This window comes from Corylus avellana, chromosome ca1, assembly GCF_901000735.1.
Source record: "Corylus avellana chromosome ca1, CavTom2PMs-1.0".
Classification (NCBI taxonomy): domain Eukaryota; kingdom Viridiplantae; phylum Streptophyta; class Magnoliopsida; order Fagales; family Betulaceae; genus Corylus; species Corylus avellana.
In genome coordinates, this window is record NC_081541.1 from 26,896,496 (window position 1) to 26,904,154 (window position 7,659).

The window sequence follows — 7,659 nt, forward strand, 5'->3', positions numbered from 1 at the left end:
ATAATAAAAATTTATATACAAAAGATAAATAAAAAAAGACAAGAAAGAGAATTTAGATTTTTTTTTTTTAATTTCTAATTTTGTTTATTTTAATTAATTTAAAAATAACGTTGGTATGGGAAAATGGGACAGTGTGGTCTAATTAGAGGCTACTCTTCGGATTGCTTAAATCATCAAAACCCAGAGCGTTTCAGAGAAGTGGCATAAAAATAAAAATAATTGAAGAACTTACATCATATGTATTTCCATTATCGATCATGAGATCCCATGTAATGGTTATATTTGCATGAGGATCCAATGGGTCGTACCCATCTGCATATCAACCAAATAGACCCCAAAATATCAAGGAAAGGAAAAAAAAATTAATTGAAATAAAATAAAGAAGCCATTAAATTAATAATATAAAAAGAAAAAAGGTACTTACAAGAAGGTGAGATTGTGGTGATAGCAAAGAAGAAGATGAAAATCAAGAGCAAACCCATTGGCCTTCGATAAACAAACAAAAATGGGTTCATTTCCAAAATCCAAAAATCAAATCATAAAAAGGTGACATCTTTAGAAAATCTGAGCTGTTTGTGTATGGGGGGTTTGTTCGTATCAGCACTGGAAAGAAAGAAAGAGGAAAATGAATGAACAAAACCTGAAGTAACGCAGGGTGTGTGGGGTGTTTGTCAAATATCACTCTTCCTCTCTCTCTCTCTCTCTAAAACAAAAACAAAGAAAGTAAGGAAATAAATAAATAAATTACAATTAATGTTGTTATGGGATATACCAAATTGGGGTGGGATTAGAATTACGTATGTGACTTCAATTTTTCGAGTTTTTCCACGTTCAAAGATCACGCCTTCTGTGATCCGCGGCATTTGGGCCGTTTGAGTCCTTCACTCTCTCCCTTTTTTTATTTATTTTAATTTATTCAAGCTTTCATGCAGTTCTGTTTGTTTGTTTTTTTTAGTGTCCCTACTATGCGGTCCGTATGTAAACTCCACATTTTGCAGTATCCAATAGTTGATTGACACGTCACCTTATCGTACAAATACACAATATAACTGAAACACCTAACAAATATATATATATTTTTTTTGTGTTTGTGTTTGCAATTTATTCACCCTATTATATTATGCAATTCAACCTTAAGACTTGGGTTTGCTTTTTAATTTGAATGGTTGACTGCCTGGCCGAGATAACAATTTAAAGTGCGTGCAAAAAAAAATAGGATAAGAGCTTGTCGGAGCAAGCCAGTGGGAATGACTCTAATGGTTAATCATATATATATATATGACTCTAATGGTTAATCATATATATATATATATATATATAAGTGGAGTTTTGACGTAGAAAGTGCTTAGAATTGCGACATATGTCTATATATATATATTTCATAATTGTCTGCCGAGCACTTTCCCTTCTATATTTTTAGATGCATACTTTCTAATGTGCTGTTAAAAATTATCATTAAATCTAAAATTTAATAATAATGAATTCAAAATCTAATAGTAATTTTAGTATCACATTTGGGAATGTGGGAGTGGGAGTAGGAATGAGACTGTTTGTAATATTTCTTCATCGTTTAATCAATTCACTAGAATCCTCTACATTTCATTTGAAACTGATAGTATCTATTTAATTGTTAGGATTTAAAGTTTGTACATCGAACAATGTATATATGTCATATTATTTAAAAATTTTAAAAGACATGTCAACATTGACTTTACGTACACTGTTAGATACACAAACTTTAAATATTAGCTAAAAATTAATACTATCAATTTCATTTAAAATAGAAAAGATTTTTGTCCTTCATTCTAAGACCCCCGTTTTCTTCTCCATGGAGATCGATTATGTTATGGAATGCAAAGGGCGAAGGTGGTAACTGAAATATTGTTAGAAACCACACTTTTATCTCCTCGCTATTTCATTTTGCTAACAGTGTCAATTAATCTTTGGATTGGACTTGTTAAAACATCAAGACTTTATTAGCACTACCATTACATCACACTACTAGTAATGTGAAGGGATTCGCTAGGTCTCATGAAAATAAATATAAGTAAATGCATGTATTCTCTTAGTTGACGACATACACTGATAGTTAACAACAAAATTGAACTAGTCATTCTATAATAAATATGGTCGATGTCTTGACTTATCTTTAGTCAATTAAGGACAAAGTTTTTTGAAATGCATATCTAAATCATATCTTCTTCTTTTCTTTTCCTTTTTTTTTTTTTTTTTTCTAAATCACATCTTTTTTAAGAACAATTATTTCTTACTCTAAAAAAATTTTAAAATATTTCTTACACTAAAAATAGACAAAACGTAATATCGAAAAGAAAAAAAAACTTAAAATTGAAACTTTTTTTGAAAAACTTTTTTTTTTCTTTCTTACTTTAAAAGCTCTACTTTTTAATACAATTCTAAACATGTTCTAAGATTCTGAAGCGTACTGTGCACGGTGGTCCGTGACTTGGGAAATAAAAGTCGCTACTTGACACAAGGCCAACGACTCCTAAATCTATAGCCACAACTGTAATACATCTTGGCAAATTATTGTGTGTTGCTCGCATAATGTTTGATTAATTGGTTGTGTGATTTTTATCTTCTACATATATGTTGGTGCATTTTTTATTGTCAAGTGGACTGGACCACATGTACAACGACATAACTGAAAGTCTACACAATACAATGACAAAAATTTCCTCCAAACTCTGTCGATATGTTAATCAACTTTTCTGTTCCAATCAACGGAGCAAGGCCAACTCCTAAAAGAAAAGAAAGTGCAAACATGGATGCTGAGAAAATGTTCAAGTCTTTGATTCTGTTCATTCTCTTCTTCTTCCCATTTTGCTCGTCCAATATTGACACCTTGAAACCAACCAATCCATCAAGGGTGGCCAATGTGGACAAAAGAAAATTATAGGGGTTAGATATGGTCGATGTTTTGACTAATTATCTTTAGTGAATTAAGGACAAAATCTTTTAAAATGCATATCTAAAGAACAAATGTCACATTTTTAGTTAATATTTTTATTAAAAAAATTATATGAGGATTACATATTTTAAGAATAAATATCAATTCAATCATTCTAAGAATTTTTATTTTATTTTATTTTTTTTTAACCCAATTTAAAGAAAAACTTTGCGTTGGTACTACACAAGAAGTTTTGGAGATGAACAAAATTTTGGTTCTAGTTGTGTAAGGAACACGCGACAAGTAGACCAATGAAAAACGCTATGCCGACTCCAAAAATATGTTTATCACAATTTATGCGGAATTAATACTGTGAAGCAATAAACAATTCAATCACCCAAAATATATAAAGCAATAAAGAAGCAGACACAGATATTTTGGTTACGAAGAGAAAACATTTTAGAAACCGATCTAAAAGTAAAACCTCTCCGGGGCAGCCAAACCTAGAAAATCACTATCAAAAGATTATTCAGAGATTACAGACACTAGGAACACTTACGGTAGCAAGACCATGGCTCTGTAAGATCGACAAGCCTACAACTCGTCTCCTTTCTCACAATCTTCTTCAACGTGATTCTTATTTACCGGATTCTTCCGATAGACTTTTCAACTATAGATTTATCAAAGGAATAACTAAAACTCTAAGAGATTCAATTTAACGCTCATCACATATGATCTCTCTTAGCACAGCCTCCGACAAACTCTCTGGGGGCGAAAATTTGTGTCTCTCTCTTCTATAATGATGTATATATATCAGTACATCAAACCCTAGACCTGGGCCCACTAAAAACACTTTTTTGGGCATAATAGGTACGAGGTGTCCATACAGGTTAATGGGTTGTCTGGACAGGGCCTTGTTGAGCAAAAATATGCTTGCTGGAAAACCTATCCGGATAGCCTAGCACCGTGTCCAGACATGGCCTGCAGTAGGAAGAAAACAGCATTTTGGAAATGCTGTTCAGCCTTAATCAACAACTCCGATCGATGGGCGTTTGTGGTCCAATTGAGCTGAAAATTTGCAGGAACATTCATGGCATATGAGTCTACATTATGAACAGTGGAGATTGGATTCTGGGCATTCTATATCAGTGTTTGAGCCTATGAACAGTAAACTCTGCATTTTGGAACTAAATTAAGGCAAGACAAGAACTAGCAACCAATATGTTCCAAGTTGTGTTCATCCTTGGAAACAAAAGCAAGAACAATTTAAGAACATACCGAGAAATTTTATGGATATGCATATAATTACGAAGGAATCGAGGCTTACATGCTTACGTGGCAAGAGCTATGAAGTTTAAAAAAAAATAAAATAAAATAAAATCACGCTCATATTTGACTATGAAATAATAAAATTTATTTTTTTGACTATCTTCATATAGTGAATGAATGAAATCTACCATTGAATTTGTGTGAGACCCATATAAATTCATAAATCTAATGATTTGTGAATTTGTCTCCATTATAATTCCAGAGTCAACTAGCCAATGGACAAGAAATAGCGGTGAAAACACTCTCAAGAAGTTCAAAACAGGGCACTGAAGAATTTAAGAACGAAGTTAAGCTGATAACAAAACTCCAACATAGGAATCTTGTCAGACTTTTTGGTTGTTGCATTCACAAAGAAAAGAATATGTTAATCTATGAATACATGCCAAACAAAAGCCTTGACTTTTTCATCTTCGATATGCATTCTCTTCAATCACCACTTATTTTCAACTATAGAAAATGTGAGAGCAAAATTTTATATTTTTTTTGGCATGTAAGTACTGTTTTCACTATGTATTATTGATGGATGCTTAATTTCATGTTTTGGGTCAAATGAAATAAGAAGGAAATTGTTAGATTGGAGAACACGATTTGACATTATTTCTCACCAAGATTCAAGGCTAAAAATCATCCACAGAGACCTAAAAGCAAGTAACGTTCTACTGGATCCGGCAATGAATCCAAAAATTTCAGATTTTGGGTTAGCTAGAATTTTTGGTGATGATCAAGATGAAGCAAATACAAGAAAAGTTGTTAGCACATAGTATGTCTCTCTCTCTCTCTCTCTCTCTCTCTCTCTCACACACACACACACACACACATGGACCTACAATACTACTAAAAGCAAAAGTTAAACGACCACAATTTTTTTTTTTTTTTTCCTTTTGTGCAATTGCAATGGATACATGTCTCCAGAGTATGCAATGGAAGGGTTATATTCTATAAAATCATATGTCTTCAACTATGGCGTCTTGACACTAGAGATAATTAGCAGCAAGAGAAACAATTATTTTCACACCTGAAGTCCTTCCCTAAACTTGATTGGATATGTAAGCAAAAGCCTAAATTTGAATATTATATATATAGGAAAACCCTAATTGTACGGACATATTTTGAAAATCCCCAACATACCCCACTCTGTGAACGTCACTTCACTCAGTCTACTTGGCCAACCACTGATTTTCTAATATAAGTCACTAGTTCCAACATATATAATCCATATAAATTAAAACATTTTTTTTTTTACCATTAAAAAATTTAAACCCTAAAGTCTGAGGCAAAAAAATTACAATATATATATTCAGTACATATATTCTTCCATTTTATTTTTGTCCCTTATATTTTTTTTTCTGATTTATTTTTTATTTTTTCATCTCTTACTTTCTATTTATATCTCATTTTTCCTTTGTAAATTTCACAATCAATTCAGGAAAAAGACGAGAGAGAGAAACAGAGAGAGTTTTCAATCGTTGTTTCTCAATGAAAAATTATACTACAGTTTTTTTTTTTTTTTTTTTTTTGTGGTTATTTTCAATTATAATAGTATTTTCATTTTTTTTCCATTTTTTTTTGTTGTTGTTGTTGTTGTTGTTGCTAGAATAGTTATTTTCAATTATATTAGTATTTTCATTTCTTTCCTTTGTTTATCTTTATTTCTGGTGCTTATGTTCTTCCATTTTTGTTTTTGTCCATTATTTTTTTCTTCTAATTTATATATTATTTTGTATTCAAATGATTACTTTTCTTTTGTAAATTTTACATTGAATTCAGGAAATAATAGTGAAAGAAGAGTTTCTTATCGTTATTTTTGGTTGATTATTTTTTAGTTTGTGTTGTTGTTCATTGAGTAATTTGTTTATTTGTTTACATGATTAATTAATGGACGGCATTGGTTTTCAAGGTTTCATTGGAATCGGGAAACGTATAAAGTAGAAAAAGACAATTCTTGCAATTATATTAAAAAAAAAATTTATTTTTTTATCTTTATTTAATGTGGTTATGTTCTTCCATTGTTATCCCTTAAATTTTCTACTAATTTATATATTATTTATTCAAATTGATTATTTTTCTTTTGTAAATTTCACATTGAATTAACGGAAATGATAGTGAAAGAGTTTCCTAACATTATTTTTGGTACGATGTATGATGCTTTTTTAGATTATGTCAATGTTCATTGTGTAGGTTTTTTTCATCTTTGTTTTCCTGTATGTCTTAAAATTAGTTTCTTTTACTTTATATATGTGAATGATGGTTGAAAAAAAAAAAAAAAGTGGTTATGTTCTTCCATTTTTTTCCTTTAAATTTTATACTAATTTATATATTATTTATTCAAATTGATTATTTTTCTTTTGTAAATTTCACATTGAATTGAGGGAAATTATAGTGAAAGAGTTTCCTATTATTATTTTTGGTACGGTGTATATAAGATATTTTTTTAGATTATGTCAATGTTCATTGAGTAGATTTTTTTACGTCCTTGTTTTCCTATATGTCTTAAAATTAGTTTCTTTTACTTTTATATATTTAAAGGATTCTGTGAATTTTTATGAATTTTTAAAAGAACTAAAAATTTATGAATTTTTAAATTTATTAGATATGTATTGAGTAAAACTATGATTTAAAATGATTTGATGAACATTTGTCATTTTTGGTAGCTAATTAGTTAATTAAGAGAATAAAATAAAATTTGTTGTTGATAATCTTTTAAAGACTTTTTGAGTAAATTATAAAAAAATAAAATAAAATAAAAACTCGGCGCGTAGCGCGGGCTCTAAGCTAGTACATATATAAAAGCCGAATCACTATCAAAAGTGTCTTAATATTGCGACATGTGGCATGAACCCTATTTATTTTAATGCTAAACTGGTTTTCTAAGACATAATTTGTGAACCTGTTTTTTAAGAGTGAACCAGTTTTTTAAGAGTGAACCAGTTCTTACTTAAAAAACCAGTCATTAAATTAGCGTAATTAATGACAATTAATTATATTTCAAGAGTTTTCCATATGTAAATTATTTAATAAATTAAGTACTATCAATGTTCAAATCAAATAAGGAAACAAATAATACAAATCAAATCATATCATATATATCATATATAATAGCCGAAGCCTTCTTTTGAAGTGCCTTCAAATCGCGACATGTGGCGTGAACCAATTTTTTTTAAAAGACTAAACTGATTTTTTAACTCATTATTTTAAAAAGTGAACAGTTAAAAATTAAATGGTTCATATATTTTCTCTCTATCTCTCTTTTTTTCCTCTCTCTCAACGTCCCTTTCTTTTTTCTTTTTCTTTTTTTCCAAGTCATTCACTCTCATTCTACGTCTCTCTCTCTCTCTCTCCTTTTTTTCCTCTCTCTCCACGTCTCTCTCTTTTTTCTCTCCAAGTCTTTCACTCTCATTCAACATCTCTCTCTCTTAATTTCA